The sequence below is a fragment of the Sarcophilus harrisii genome, chromosome 2, assembly GCF_902635505.1.
Source record: "Sarcophilus harrisii chromosome 2, mSarHar1.11, whole genome shotgun sequence".
Lineage (NCBI taxonomy): Eukaryota > Metazoa > Chordata > Mammalia > Dasyuromorphia > Dasyuridae > Sarcophilus > Sarcophilus harrisii.
In genome coordinates, this window is record NC_045427.1 from 269,320,859 (window position 1) to 269,337,719 (window position 16,861).

General features: G+C 34.5%; 1 protein-coding gene and 1 long non-coding RNA gene across 5 annotated transcripts in view; one reads left to right on the forward strand and one right to left on the reverse strand.

The window, feature by feature from the left end:
• Positions 1-16,861, reverse strand: part of AKAP6 (A-kinase anchoring protein 6) — a 560,862-nt gene that overhangs the window by 119,928 nt on the left and 424,073 nt on the right. The gene's annotated exons all lie outside the window — the stretch shown is intronic.
• Positions 1-16,861, forward strand: part of LOC116421560 — a 38,546-nt gene that overhangs the window by 20,592 nt on the left and 1,093 nt on the right. The window contains exon 2 of the long non-coding RNA XR_004231963.1: positions 11,296-11,463. This is a non-coding gene — a long non-coding RNA (uncharacterized LOC116421560). The remainder of the gene's footprint in view (positions 1-11,295; positions 11,464-16,861) is intronic.

The following is a 16,861-nucleotide window of genomic DNA, read 5'->3' on the forward strand; positions in this document are numbered from 1 at the left end:
CATAACAGATAGAAAAATGGCCTCTGAGGCACAAAAGCTTAAGTCCTATTCCAAGGCTACTTACACCTTCATTATCCCTAAACAATCAATGCCTTTTAAATAGGGTTGTGAATCTCATAGGTCAGAGGGAATTTTTTTTACAGGGAGATCCTTATATCATTAAAATTATATGCTCAACAACCCTTCTATATGTATGTATACACATGTGGGCAGTCATGGAACCCTCCCCCAAGATTTTGCATAATATTTTATAGTATGGAAAGCTTTATGTCATTGGTTCTGACAACAATTTGGCAGCAAACATCATTATTCCCATTTGTGATATATGAGAAAACTGAGACCCATGGAAGTTATTTCCTTAAAGTTTCACTGACAGAGCCTGGACTTGAATTGGGTCTTTTAACTAAATCTAGTGTTCTTTTATCACATAGTCTGTATTGATGAAAAGTAAAAGAAACAAACCAAAATTCTAGTGGTAAGAACATAAATATCTATTTTTGTATAAGTAAAAAAAAACAAAAATACATATTTTAATCAGAATATATTATTATTTTATACAAATAGTCAAATAATTTAGAATAGTAGAAATGGAAGAGACCTTCTAGAATCTTTTAGTTCATAATTTTTCTTTATAGACAAATTAAAATCCAAAGAAATGGAGAGATTTGATGAAAGTTGCAGTGAATTGTAAGAAGAGGGTAATAGAGGATTAAAGAAAAGGATAATAACCTAATTTGGAGGAACTGATCTTGATTTATCTAAGATTCTATCTATAGACTTGAAGGGTCTAAGGCTCCTTCAAGCCAGCTATTTTGAGGAAGAGTCCTTTTTAGTTATTCTTACCTAATCCAATTCAAAAGTTCTTTCTTCCTCGATATTTGTGGGAGTCCTTATTTATAGGCTTTGAACAAAATTATTCCAGAGGCAATAGAAGTGTCAAGGAATAATTCCTTTTCTGACACCCCCCTTCCCATTGAATGGGGGCCAAAAGGGAAAAATGGTGTTTATCATTAAAGCTTTTCCCACAGTAAATTTATATTCACCCATGAGTATCTTCTTTTAGCATTTGTAATTGACTTCTACAAATTCTGTCTTTGCTTGATAACTTTATATGGAAATTTCATTTGTAATTGGAACAACCTTCTATTCTTTCACCAAATCTACAGACGCCCTTCCTGGCAGTGACACACAGCTTAATGCAAAATCAAGGAAAAATTCAAGAGGCAGCCCATATACTTTAATAAATTAAACTTTAATAAGTCAATTAAGGCCCATGAACACTGCATGAAATGCATTCTTTCACCTCATGGGAACTTGGCATTAATATATTGACATCTGAACAACAGTTACATTTTTTTCCCTTAGCCTCTTTTCTAATGTCAAAGGAAATATCAATGATATAGTGTAACAGCTTTGCCAGTAAAGCTATTAAGCTGTCACAGAAAGGACTTGCATATTTGGAATTGTATGCGATTCATTAACCCAAGTGTTTGTTTTCTTTAAAAAAAAAAAAAAAAAAAAAAAAAAAAAAAAAGGAAAAAGGGAAAAAAAATGTTATAGCTGTTTATAGAATCATAGATTTAGAGCAGGAAGAGGCAGTAGGGGTCACAGACTCACAGAGGTCATGTAATCCAACTCCCTTGTTTCACTGCTGAGAAAACTGAAGCCCACAAAGGTTAAATGATTTGTCCAAAGTCATACAGGTAGCAAATAGCAGGGCGAGTGTATGAACCTAGGTCTCTTGATTCCACCTCCTGCACACTTTGCTCTAGAGCCCCTGGCCTTTCCCCCACACAAGGGGCTGATATGATTATTTTTGCCTTTTGGGTCCCCAATAGAAACTTCAGAGTTCATTTTCAGAACCATGGAGAAGGTGTAATAATAACACATTAACCACTGAAATTGAAATGAAAATTGTCATTTGGACTTCATGACTTCCGCTGGGCTACACAATGAACAATACAGCAGAGGAGGCCACCTGGTGGTGAAATCAACTAATTAACTATTTAATTCTGTCCTAAAAAAAATGGGGCATGATATTGATAGCATTTCAGCATATTAAAGAAAACGATGTAAATATTGGTGCAAGAGCAAAAACTAACAGGTTCTAACTACTTCATCAATGAAGACACCAAAGTGACTGGGAAATTACTCAAATTCCATAATTTTTGTTCCTATTATTCTGCAAATGGTTAGGCTGAAAAATATACTCCCCCCTTTTTTTTCCTATCACAAAAATCCTCCTATGATCACAGAACACACTGATAACTCCCCCTTTTAAAAAAAAATCTACTTCATGAGTCAAAACTTTATATTTAGCAACTTAATGGACAAATCTTCAGTGTGATCAGCCTGACCCATCTGTTGTTATGGAGGATTTTTACTTTGCAAAAGAACATTGAGTACATATTCATGACCACCTTCTCTCACCTCTTTAATAATCACCACTTTCTATTTTTATTTGAAATGGTTTTAATCTTCTTTCTTCTACTTTTTCCTTAAAATGTCAAATGTTTCTTTCTCAAGTATTTTTTTTTTTTTTTGGTGTTTGTTTAAAAACAACTTCATATAAATTTTCATATAATAGATGAAAGGATGCACAGAAAGGATATAAATGCAATATATTTAAAATTGCAACATATAAAACAATGAACCAAAGTTATAAAACACAAGCTCCAAAATGTAACATGTCAACAAAGTTTTTTTTCTTACAGAAAGTATTTAATGAGGGAGATGTTTTGACTGTTCCTGGAGGAAAACTATTTTAATAACATTTTTTTCCTTTTTGATAATATTTGTTTCCTTAACTCTAATGCCTTCTCTGGGTTAATCTTCATTTTTTCCCATATAGATATCTTGTTTGCATGTTGTGTTCTCCATTAGACTAGGTGCTTCTTGAGAAGTCTTTCTGAAACCTTTCTTTGTATCTTCAGCACTTAGTACATGGTCTGGAACCTAGTAGGTGCTTTACTTAATAAATGCTTATTGATCTTTCTCTTATTTTTTGAGTATTCCTAAACATTTATATCAGATCCATTGCACATATATGACTCTTTCATAGAGCTTTCATATAGTACTGAGGGAAGTCTGAAAGACCTGATAGAAAACTATTTCTTTACTGTGTGACTTTAAGCGAATCACTTTCCTTTCTGGATCCAGCTTCATATAAAATGATGGGGTTGGACAAAATTATCTCTTAAGGTTCTCTCTACCAGTACATTCTGTGGTTCTTTATCATGGAGGTATTTACAACAATCTTAAATGTATGCATATCCTAGCAGACCAATAGTAGTATCTTTTCCCCATATAAAAGACAATGGAAGTGTGTATTTTGTTCATTCTATGGTGTACTCTAGGGGACTCTGATGCTAAGAACATTATATTTAATTCAATTTTTAAAATATTTATTGAGGCCCACTGTTGCTTGTATTGGGCCAGTAACCACTGCGGTTACTCTTCTAAGGTACAGGATAGGTATATGCAGTCTAGACAAGTGATTAATGAATACATTTACACAGGATGCTATCTTAGCACTTTAAATAAAAAAAATTAATACCTTAGTCATTCCCATAAATCTATTTGTTTATTTGGTGAGTTCTCTACATTCTTTATAATTTTTTTTAAAAAGCAACTTTTGGACAATGTTTCTAAACATCCCATCATCACCACTAATAATTGGAAGAGCAGCATCACATGAAATTGTCTTTATAATATGGATTGTTAACATTTGATCAAACTTAATTTTGTTTATGAAATATTGAAATATCTAGAAAAAATATGAAAACCCCCAGATTATTGATTCATTTGCATTTTAGCTTTTAGTGAATTTATGTGTTTTTTCTTTTTCCTCTGTCTTAGTTTCATTTATTTTTGCTGTTGATTTGTAAAGAAAACTGGACTTGCAAAAATGGGTAGTGATACCCAGTAACACAAGGGAATAAAGAACAGGAAAGAAAATTATATATAGAAGGGTGTTCTTCATGCATTTTGAAACCTCTATAATTCTCTCTACCAAGTGTAAGTGTGGAGAGCCAAGGAAAACTGGAACAAAAAAGAACAAAAAGTATGAGGATGGTGAACCAAAAATGAGGACAAGGGTAGATACAATGGGAGGAAGGAATCAAATACAAATCTTTCAAATGCTAATTTTAAATATAACATCCTTTAACCTTTTCTTTAATTATTTAAATTATTAAAGCTCACAATTAATCTCTTTAAGTAAAATAATGTTAAAAGTGACCAGATGTGAGGGTTATAAAAAACTATGACTAGTGTAAAATTTATTATTAAAAATGAGGGGGTGGGAGGAAATTTCAAAGTCACATTTCAACCTCCTGATATTACAGCTATGAAATATGACTTTTTTTTTACATCCTGAACTAGTTAGCCTGCAAATATGGAAGCTCACTCATGCTCTCTCTTTCTCTGTTTCTCTCTGTCTCTTCCTCTTTCTCTGTTTCTTTCATGTCTTTTTCCTCTCCCTCCCTCTTTCTTTACCTCCTTCTCTCTCCTCTCTCTCCTGAATCTCACTCTCTCTCTCTCTTCTTCCTCCCCTCCCTCTTTCCCTTTCTTTTCTGTCCTCCCTTTCTTCTTTCCCTCCTCTTGTCTCTCTGTCTTTTACCTTATATAAATACACTTATTTGATTTTCTCTACTACTATAAAAATCCAGCCAGTTTTTCCTCATTAGATAAACTGAGTATATTTGTGTATGAAACACACAGATACATACATGTATACACATATGTAATTTACAAACACATAAATTATATATGAAACATACAGGTATACATAATTATGTATGACATTCATAAGCTATGTAATTATATATGAATATATAAGACAATATATATGTGCATATACATACAATTGCTCATAAAGGCTCTACATAATTCTATTCTTTTTAGTGGGGGGGAGTTTTCCTCGTTTATCTGATATTTATATGCAGAAATATACAAATACATATGTGTGGAAAAATTCATTGGAGTATGATTTGAGTGATTGAAGACCAAACATTGATCATCTTGATTTATAGTAACTATATTCTACCATGTATATTTCAGTTCAGAAACTCCCCTTATTGACCTTAGAAATCGTTATTCATGTCTAGCCCCATTTAGAGTATCCCAACTACTAAGGAATGGCATTACAGAACTTTCATTTTTCAGCTAATAATCAAATTTTTGTTTCTGTAATGTAAGGTAAAATCAAGACCTTTGAAATTCCATTTTTCATAGCATAGGGATTTAATCATTGCTTTGAGAAAAACTACATGATGCTATTTTGCTGGGATAATTCAGGGTTAATTAATGTATTATTGAATAAGTCTTAGCTTTGAACTCCTGATAATATGCAATGTTTCTTCCACTAAAAAGAATACAAGCCACTGAAAAGGGATATGGTTGTTTATGATTCATCTCAAAAGGAAATGACATATATGTATCTTAATTGGACCAGAAACTATCATCATCATTAACAATTATATACTTAATAACTAATGAAAGGCTTACAACTGAGCTCTTCTCTTATCCCCAACATGTTACTACTGCTTCAGGCAGGGTAAGTTGGCTCATTACACTTGTGGGTATTTAAAGGGATAATACTCTTGTAATGAAGGTAGCAAAGCCTAGTCTGCCAAGGTTTAAAACATAAAAATGTGTTCAGGGCTAAAACTTGGCGTATGTGGAGGAATTTTTGCAGATATTTACATATGCATGATTTAAGTGTCTTGGGATTACTAGTGTATCTAGTCCAAGAAATCTGGTCTTGTCCAAATGCAACGCTGATAAAATTTTGTTTTAAATTAAATACCTCCTATACTTAATAAAAAAAAAAAGAAAATATATACTATTCTTTCTGAAAACTGTATTAGTTTCCAGACCCCAAATTTGGATGACAGAATGATATGACATTAGGAGCAATTAAAAAGTCAAGCAGAATTTCATGCAAAGTTTTGTAAATGTTTGGAATAACTTGCAAAGAAAAGTAATTAAACTAAGAGGTTCAAATGAGAGAAAGGGGTCTCGAGATCTGCTTCTGGAGAAATAGGGGCCACTGGTTTGGTGAAAAAAAATTATAAGTGAAATTGAGATCAACCTTAAAAAAAGATTAGAATGGCTGACTTTTTGTTTGCTTCTTGTTCTTATGTCCACGCTGCAAGACCACTGCTCCACATTTAACTTACCCCATTGTGCCTTGTTAGTGATAGAGTTTCACAGAAGTGCCTGGTTTTAGAATGCATGAGCTATACAAATGCCTAAAAGAAATGTGAAATATCATCTATTGCTTGGGAATGTCCTTGTTGCAAAAAAAGCTAAGATTGGTTGCCTGACAGAACTCAAAGAATTTCTCTACAAGTGAATTTCATATAGAGCAGCATTCCATAGGGACTTTTCTAGGCAACTCCCCTTGGCATTAATAAGATCCATGAGGCCAAATTCTCCCAGGTTTGTGCTGCTTTTAGTTTTTCTTCTTCAAAAAAAAAAAAAAATTTCAACTATCGCTATCCTGAATCTGACAAAACACAGGAAGCCCCCAATGTGACTCAAACTGGCAACATTTCCCTAGGGCAGCCCATGTTCAAATTTGGAAGATTTTATAGCATAGACCAAGGACTGACTGGTTAAAGAATCAATCCAAGTCTTTTGTGGTTTTTTTTGTTTTTTCAGAAGTTATTTCTAACACACACCATACATTCCCTTTCATCCCAGCAAGAAAAGAATGAATAAAGAAAGAAAAATACCAGTCAGAATTCCAGTGACAGTTTAGAGGGTAGAATATGGATGGGAAGAATGTTGGTAATAAGGGCTAATCTTCAACAAAATTTTAAAGTAGGAAAATTCTCTAAGATATGACTGACCTGACTTAAAACTCTGGTTTTGTCACTTGCTATATAACTCACCAAGTGACATTGAGCAAGTCACTTAATAGAATGTAAGCTTCTTGGCTCTTTTCAACAAGGAGGTGACTCGAGGCAATTCCAATAGAATTGGGATAAAAGAGCCTTCCATATCCAGAGAGGGAACTATGGAAACCAAATGTAGATCAAAGCATAGTATTTTCACCTTTATAGTTGTTGTTTGTTTACATGCCTGCTTTTCCCCCTTTCTTGTGTTTTTTCCCCCTTTTGATCTGATTTTTCTTGTGCAATATAATGAATATGGAAATGTTTAGAAGAATTGCACATTTTTAACCTATATATCACATTGCTTGCTATTTTGAGGAGGGAAAAAAATTGTAACACAGAGTTTTGCAAAGGTTAATGTTGAAAACTTTGCATGTATTTAGGGGGAAAAACTTTTTTTTAAATGCAAGCTTCTTTAGGGCAGGACAATTTTGCTTTTGACTTAGGTAACCTCAGTGACTCCTAGCATAGTGCCAGGAATGTGGTGGGAATTTAATAAATTCTTGCTATTTGTTTGCTTAACCTTTGTGAGCTTCATTTGCCTCTTCTATAAAATGACAAAGTTGGACTTTGGTGACCACAGATCCCACAGATCTAGACTTACGTGATTCTTGGCTACTAAGTTTGTCTTTGATACTCACTTACCTGTACAAGCATTCTACCACCAATTTTTTTTTTGTTCCTAGCAATGTTATATTCTATACCTACTCATCCCACCCTCTTTTTTCAATTAGATATTAAGAACTGAAAAACATTCACATATAACTTGATAATGACTTGGAACTTAGGCCTTCTAAGGATATTTGCAATTTGTCAATTTATTCTTAAGAGACTTGAAAGACTTTGGCATTCCAAAAGAAATGATTCTTCTTGGTGGAATTTTAGTCATTTGGCCAGAAAAGAGGGAAGATATGGGAAAGAAAGATGACCTTTCAAATATGAGTCCTACATCAGGCTGGAGTTCTAAAATTTCTTCTGAGATCTCATGATTAATAGAATCAGATCTGAGCAGCCAATTAATGAAGCTTACTCAAGGCCAGGCTTTTAGTGAAATAGAAGTAAGAAGGAAATGGGTATTGGTGCTTGTGAAAGCAATAAGATTTATCTTACCCATCAACATTTACCTATGAGTTCTAAGGGATTTGGTTTTAAATGATAAGATCTTTTTGAAGGCATTCATTCTACTTCTACCTTTTTTCCTTTTAGAAGAATGACATATAATCTAAATAATTTGTAAAAATTGGAAGAATTATGAGGAAAAATGAAAGAACCTAATTTTATATCATATTGATATTTGTGTGTGTGTGTTAATCTTTAGAGGTAAGCTATTAACATCTAACATTTTAAATAAAGTTCTTTTTGTCAATGACAAAATCAGTCTTTCTTTTAAGAAATATTAACCAAAATATCCCATATTGGCATAGTTAAATAAATATAATCCCACAGCCTTCATTGTTATTGTTGTTGAGTTGTGTCTGATTCTTTGTGACTTGCCTCATTGACTGGAGTGGTTTGTCATTTCCTTTTCCAGTTCATTTTATAGATCAGGAACTGAGGTAAACAGGATTAGGTGACTTGCCCAGTACCACACAACTAGTTAAGTGTCTTAGGTTGGATTTGAACTCAGGAAGATGAGTTTTTCTGATTCCCAGCTCAGTATTATATCAACTATACCATCTAGCTTCAGTACAATCTACATACCACTTGGGCAAAACTTCAATGTAACAGCTAAAGAGAAGTCCTATTTAGAAAGAGGTGGGACTAAATAATAGGTAAAGGACTACTTCTATGAAATCACTGATCTGAATAACATACACAGCACCAAATAATTCAGGACCCAAAGGTGACTATGAACAAAACCTTCTTGTTGTATAGAATTAAAATGTTTCCCTAATTTATTTTATAGACATGAGAAAGAATCTATAAATTTCAATAGCAGAGCAGCCCAACCTTTCAACTTACCACAGGAGACCCTTCCATCTGTAGCCAGAAGTCATATTTCAAGAAGATAAAGGCTGCAGACTTCTGTGATTTCCCCTAAAAGTTTACTAGCAAATTCTAATGACTGTCCTGATTGAGGAAGAAAGAAAGAGAGAGAAAGAGGAGGAAGGAAGGGAGGGAGAAAGAGAGAAAGAGAAAGAAAAAAAGAAAGAGAGACAGAAAGAAAAAGAAAGAAAGAAAGAAAGAAAGAAAGAAAGAAAGAAAGAAAGAAAGAAAGAAAGAAAGAAAGAAAGAAAGAAAGAAAGAAAGAAAGAAAAAATGGTTCCTGAATGGGTCAGCTCTCTTAAGTGCTATCTGCAATCATTTAGATTTTAACATGATGGTTATTACTTATTACCCTGAAACCAAGCAGCACAATGAGATATTGATTACTTTTAACCTTTAGATCTAAGGCTTTGAGAAAGGTCAAAGCAGTAGAGTACTCTACCTTTCCTGGCTGGTAAACTTACAGCCTTCAGGAGAATTTAAATGATTCCCATTGGCAAAAGTAGATCCGAGATTAGTTTATTCTCTGTGGCTGACAAGAAATGATGATGTATTTAAAAATAACACAGCACATTTTTAGTGAAGTGTTACATTTATATAACCAATGCCCTCAAGATGTTCTCAACAGAACAGTACTTTTCAGACCCTTAACCCTTTCAAAAGTTTTGTCCCTGATAATAGCTAGGTAGAAATAAAATATTGAATGTAACTGTTGTTTTAACTGGAATAAGCTAATCTAATTAAACTGATCTTTTCTACAGGTTATGGGAAGGAGAACACAGCCATTGATCATGAGAGGCCACTTCTACTTATTTCAGTTCTTTCCTTTTTTTTTTTTTCCTTTCCTTAAATCTTTCTTTCTCTGTAAGTCTCTATCTCTGACTTTTTTCTCTGTCACTCTCTCTTTCTCTTTGTGTCTCTCTCTATGTCTCTGTCTCTGGCTGCCTCTATTTCTGTCTCTTTGTCTCTGTCTTTGTCTCTCTCTGTCTCTGTCTCTGCCTGACTCTCTGTCTCTCTGTCTCTGTCTCTTGTTTCTGTTTCTCTGTCTCTCTGTCTGTCTCTCTCTTTGTCTCTGTCTCTCTTTCTCTCAGCACTTGGAACGACTTCTCACATTCATCCCCACAACCAGAATAGGACTAAGTCTCAGAGTCCAGGAGAATTACGGGCAAGGGAAGCATAACTGTTATGTGTTCGAGATTAATTTGCAGAACACTTGGCATTATTACTGCCAAGTCGTCAAATTGTTCCAAGTTGTTCCGGAAGGTTGTTATTAATAGTATGTTTTCTGAGGAAAGTTCTGTCTACTTTTGGAACTGCATTTGTGTTGCTAAGGAAACTCCTTTAGGCACAGTTTTCTAGGAGCACACTGCTGCTTTTGTTTGCCCGTATCCTATTCATACTATCTAAGTAAGCATTTTACATACTTTAACCTCCAGTCCCAAATGTTTCACTTTTTTTTTTTTTTTTTTTTGGCCCTTCTTTCCAACCCAGCAACTACTTGCTATAGTTTGGGCGCCCTTCCCATCCTCCCATATATACAGATATCTTGTCTACATTTCTTTACATAGATTCACATGAGTGCTATTCAAAGCTCCATTTTTTTTCTCCCCCAACAGCTCCATTAGGGGAGGTAGTCTCCACAAGTTTTTAATAAATTAAGTTTAATTTGAATAATAATTCCATAGGTTGTAGCATTAGTCCTTCAAGTGTTAATTATCTTTTCACTCTAAAATTAATGTAGTCATTTCCTACTGACTCTTCTCCCCCATTTATTGAAGTGCTGAGGAAAACATGTCATTGAGTTCCGAGCCAGCCCTGCTGTTGTGATTAAGCGTGGTCACATGGCCCATCTCTGCCAAAAGGAGAGCCCTGAAAAAAGGTGACAAAGACAGTGATTTCCTGTCAGCAAAGAGTACGACAGGGCTGTCTAGAAGTGATGCAAATGAGGGAAACTTTAACACGGTTTGTTTGATCCACTGTGGGCCATAGCAGGCTGAGCCAGAGAGAACCATAATGCAGCAGCCGTAGCAGGAGTAGCAGCAGCAGCATCCATCCAAAAGGGGGGGGGATGCCCCCTGTACCTTCCCAAGGACAGCAGCTCACCAGCCAGAGCCAAAAAATGCTGCCCAACTTCATTCTTCCTCGCTCCCTTCATCCCATGCATCCCTCTACATATACACTTTCCAACTTCCAACTCTTACTATTTTGTCGGTAGTGGAGGATGGGAGATGAGTTCCTCAGTGTATATTTTTTAAAAATCCTCAGTGGGAGTAGAGAATTTTTCAGCCTAAACAATGTTACATAAACTGTTCAAAAGCTTTATCCTCTTTTTCTTCTTTTAAACAATATTTATGGATCTCACATCACTTTATTTTCCAATATACCCCTTTTCCTTTCTCTCCAACAGAGTAATCTTTTTGACAAAGAATAAGGGGAAGGTGGTGGGAAGTTCATCAAAACTGACCAGCACATCGTATCTCTGACATTATATCCTGCCTTCCACACCCATAGCACTCCATTTTGGAGTGCTGCCTTCTAAAAGACCCATCTGCTTTCTGGCTAATAGGATAAATATGTAAGTAAACAACTAAATGAAGGAATGAATCAATCAATCAATAATAGAAAAACATTTGGGAAATAAACCATCACTTTAATATTAAATGTATATATAATGACTATCTTAAATAACTTTGAAACTTTGCTAAAATAAAACTATCAACCAATACCATCATAACAAAAATCTTTAAGTAATAAAGGAGAGCCTAGTATTTTCATTTCTTTTACTTTTTAAAAATAAAAACATGACTTGTTAATTTTATTCACAACATCATAATGATTTTAACAAGCATATCCTAATTTTAATGGGGTTCTAATCTAACTTACAATTAAAATTTACAATTAATCTGCTGGGGAAATGTAAGGAATTATCATTAACTTTCTATGTATAATACTTTAATTTTTATTTCCCCAGCTTCAATAAATATGGATTTGTTTTAGTCTGAATGCTTAGGATACAGATGTAAAAAGCCATACCCAAATTTCAGCATAAGGGCAATTTAAATTCTTTGACATGTATTTGGCATCCTAGGTACCATCTGTGCAAAAGAGGTTGAAAGTAAGCTAATGGGCTTCTTGGATTTAAGCTTAGCTACTATGACCTATAGTAAAATCAGGCTTAATCTTATTGGAGAATTAGGGGAGAGAGGCTAAGGCAAGAATCTTGGAGTTCAACCAGAAAGATTTCAGCTACATCTGAAATTGGTTAGATCAATCTAGTCCAGGATAAAATGGACCACATTTATTTTAAGGAGCTGGAACTTGTGAATTGATAAAATATAAGGACAATCAGATTTATCTGCTTTCTGCAATCAATTCAGGGCCATCATAGCATTTTAGTACCAAATAGTTATAAAATTACAAAAATGAAGGTTCAACCATGCCTCATTTTTTCTTTCTTGATTCCATGTTTTCCATTCACTGTATTTTTTTAAACACTTCTTTTACCACTCTTTTTTTAAACCACTAGGGAGGGATGTTTGAAAAAAAAAAAAAACTCATCTATGTTTTTATTTAACATATACCTCATTTCTTTTTTTCCTCTTTACTGGTTTTTTTCCCCCAAAGCACCATTTCTATTTAAATAAGTCAGTACTTCTCAAAGTTATAGGAGGGCTGAATAATAACTAGGACTGACCTGCTTCCTATAGTATAGAAATACTTGAGATTAGCATCTAGCTAACAAGAATAACTAGTTAAAATAGGAAAAATCCAGAAGACATGGTTCTTCTCCCAGATATCAGGGTGGCTCCTTTGTCATCTGCCCTGCTCTATTTCCTACATCCTTCCTACATCCTTTTGGGAGGAGAAAAGGCTTACACATAAAATGATGACTGTTGTTCAGTCTTGCCCAACTCTAAGTGACCCCATTTAGGGTTTTCTTGGCAGAGATACCAGAGTAGTTTGTCATTTCTTTCTCTAGTTCATTTTATAGATGAGGAAACTGAGACAGAGTTAAGGGACTTGTCCAGACACACAGCTAGTTAAGTGTCTGAGGTCAAATTTGAACTCGGAAAGATAAGTAGAATGAGCCATAAAACTAATTAGTTAAAATATAATAAATATAATTATCTCCAGGTTGCCAACCCAAAGGATACTTAAATAGCTGAAGAATGTGAGAATAGTTTAATGTGAGAATAGTTGAACCAACTCAAGCTGACTCCCAGCCCCCTAGACCAAATTTGCTCCAGACCATTGGGGCATTCAGATTTGATAAGGGGCCTTTATGAAGAGAGAGTGGGGAGAGAAGTATGGGTGAGTATTATATCCCCTATGGCAGGGATGGGGAACTTCCAGCCAGTGAGATGTATAAAGTCTACAAAATTATTTGGTCCAGCCCTGCCAAAACAACATCAGATGACAATTCCCACTGTTTCAGTTCTTTAAATTGATAATTTTGTATGACTTGCAAATGATGTTATAAATATCCAAATGGCCTTTGGAAGAAAAAAAAGGTTCCCCACTCCTGCCCTATTATCTCAGAAATGATTCTTCAAGTTTATCTTTAGGTAGTCATGGTATCTCCTCACAACTAAAGTATTTTACTTGAGTATTTAACTTGAGTCTCTCAATGACCTTGGGAAGGAGATAATAAAGATACTATTATTCTCATTTTAAAGATGAGGCTCATTCTCCAATTGATAAATGGTCAGAGGATATGAACAGACAACTTTCAGATGAAGAAATTGAAACCTTTTCTGGTCATATGAAAAGGTGCTCCAAATCACTATTGATGAGAGAAATGCAAATCAAGACAACTCTTGAGATACCATTACACACTCTCAGTTTGGCTAAAATGACAGAAAAAGATAATGATGAATGTTGGAGGGGATGTGGGAAAACTGGGACACTGATGCATTGCTGGTGGAATTGTGAATAGATCCAGCCATTCTGGAGAACAATTTGGAATTATGCCCAAAAAATTATCAAACTGTGCATACCCTTTGATCCAGCAGTGTTACTACTGGGCTTATATCCCAAAGAGATCTTAAAGGAGGGAAAGGGCCTGTCTGTGCAAGAATGTTTGTGACAGCTCTTTTTGTAGTGACTAGAAACTGGAAATTGAATGGAGGCCCATCAGTTGGGGAATGATTGAATAAGTTATGGTACACAAATGTTATGGAATAGTATTATTCTATAAGAAATGACCAACAGGATGATTTCAGAGAGGCCTGGAGAGACTTGCATGAACTGATGCTGAGTGAAATGAGCAGAACCAGCAGATTGTTGTACATGGCAACAAGAAGACTATATGATGATCAATTCTGATGGATGTGGCTCTTCTCAACAATGAGATGATTGATGCTAGTTCCAATGATCTAGTGATTAAGAGATCCATCTACACCCAGAGAGAGGACTGTGGGAACTGAATGTGGATTACAACATAGCATTCTTACTCTTTTTGTTGTTTACTTGCATTTTATTTTCTTCATTTTTTCTGCTTTGATTTGATTTTTCTTGTACAGCAAGATAATTGTACCAATATGTATGCATACATTAGATTTAACATATGTGTCTACCATGTTTAACATATATTGGACTATTTGACATCTAGGGGAAGGGGCTGGGAGAAGAGGAGAAACTGGAATACAAGATTTTGCAAGGGCTAATGTTGCAGAATTACCTATGCATATATTTTGAAAAATAAAACGCTTTAATAAAAAAATAAATTATGTATAAATGGTTTTAGGATAAAAAAAAAAAAGAATGAGGCTCTGAAAAATTAAATGAATTGCTTATGATTACAAAAATAGCAAATGCCAGAGGTTGGTTTAGAACCTACGTCACCATGTCAGGTTCATCCATACTGTCTCACTTATACAGAACAAGTCAATTTGCCTTTACTTTCATGCAGATCTCCTCCAAAAGTCCCTCAAAATTAAATGTACGATTGTCAGGAATTCTACCAATTTATAAGGTAAAATTAAAATAGGCTATACAGAATCACAGCATCTAAAAAGAGGAAGCAATCACAAAAAACCCCACATTTTTATATAACACTTCCAAGTTTCAAAGAGTTTTCTCTCATAAACTCACAATGCAGATAAGCTGTAGAGTAGTATGCAGGAATGCAAGCTCTTTCAGGAAAAGGAGTATTTCATTTTTGTCATTTTATTCCCAAATCTTGCATAGTGTCTAACCCATAGTAGGAATTTAATAAATGATTGAAGTTACTGGAATTGAATCAGATGCCCATTTTACAGATAAGGAATGTAATTATTAGTTCAAAGTCATATGCTTAATACTGAGCCAATTGACATCAAAAAATAATGCTCGACAATAACTTTCCATAGGACCTTCTTGAGAAGGTCTAATCTAGATCCTCATTATACCAGTGAGAAAAAAATACAGCCCTGAAAATTTAGTGATCACAGAGCTGTTTATGAAAATTCAATAGTTTACTCAGCTTGGTAATACCATGACAATATACTCTATTGTTCAATGGTAGCTGTGGAGTGAAGGAATCCTTTATACTCTGGTCTCTCATGGTCTTCAAGAATAGCTTGGACAGTAGCTGTATTTACAAAGAAGCACTGTCTCCTGTGTACCTTACTTGGTGAAGAAAAGTTAGTGTTAAAATCTGACTTTCTAGGCATGGGCTGATAGGGACATGACAGAGAAACCATGAGAAAAACAGCACCAGCAAGAAAAAGTTAGGCAAAAATTAGGCTGGCCAAAGTTATTTCAAGTCAATTGATCTTTAAAAATTTAAGGGATAGGTGGGGGAGTTTTGAGCTTCCTTGAACCCAAGAATAATGCTACCTCTGATCTGCAGAGAAATGAAAAATTGGAGTTTTTTCTTTGCAAGTGAGTTTTAAATATTTCTCCATTAATAGTTAATGTGCACGCAGACCTGCAGAGTGACAGCTCTTTGTGATTACAAATTCTGGCTTTGTAACTCTAGTCCAAACAGGAGCTGAACTTTGAAAATCACAGCAGTTACTTTTGACAAATTAAATTGTCCTGGGGAAGAAAGGGGTGGAAGTATGTGAGCGTGTATATGTATTGAGGTGGGTATAGGGGGGAAAGTGCATGGAAAAAATGGTAAATCCTCCTTGGAAGTGTTGCTTAGTAGGGAGAAGGGTTAAAAATAAAACAAGAAAGCTCTGTATGTGCTTTTGTGAGTTGACAATATTGTCAACATTTATTAGAGAATAGCAACAATAGGTTGGTCTATATTCAGTGTTCGGGCAGGCTTGAGAAGGGAGTAAAGAAAGGAAAGTGGTTTGCAATACAGAATTTTGCCCCAGTATAAAGAAGATACCCCATTTATAAGGCAGAAGATTCATAATATGAATGAGATTGCTTTTAGGGATTTTTTTAGTAAAAAGAAATCTAATGGAAATTGTTTAAATATTAATGTATCAGAAGATTCTGCAGATTAGATTAGAAAACTCCAACTTTTCCAGATTTCTTCCACAACAAGACAAAATATTTTTTTCTTTTCTTCTTTTTGTTTTTCAAGAAAACATAATAATTAGACTATCTGAAAGCTATGATCAAATAAAAGGATTTTGATACAATATGAAAAATAATTTTTAAAAATTGTCCCAAAGTGTTAGAACAAGGGGGGAAGTAGAAATGGATCCATTGATCCCCACTTGAAAGAGATCCTAGGAGGAAAACCTAAAGGAATAGCCAAATTTCAAAACCCACAGGTCAAGGAGAAAATATAAGCATCAAGAAAGAAAATTCAAATACAGTAGAGTCACAATTAGAATCACACAAGACTTGGAAGCAGCTACATTAAAAAAAAACCACAGGTCTTGGAACACTATGTATTGAAGAGCAAAATAACTGGGGATATGGCCAAAAAAAAATCATACCCAGTAAAGTTAAGCATAATACTGAACAAAAAAGAATGGATATTCAATGAATTGCCAGATTTTAGAATTTTCTTGTAAAAAACCTGAACT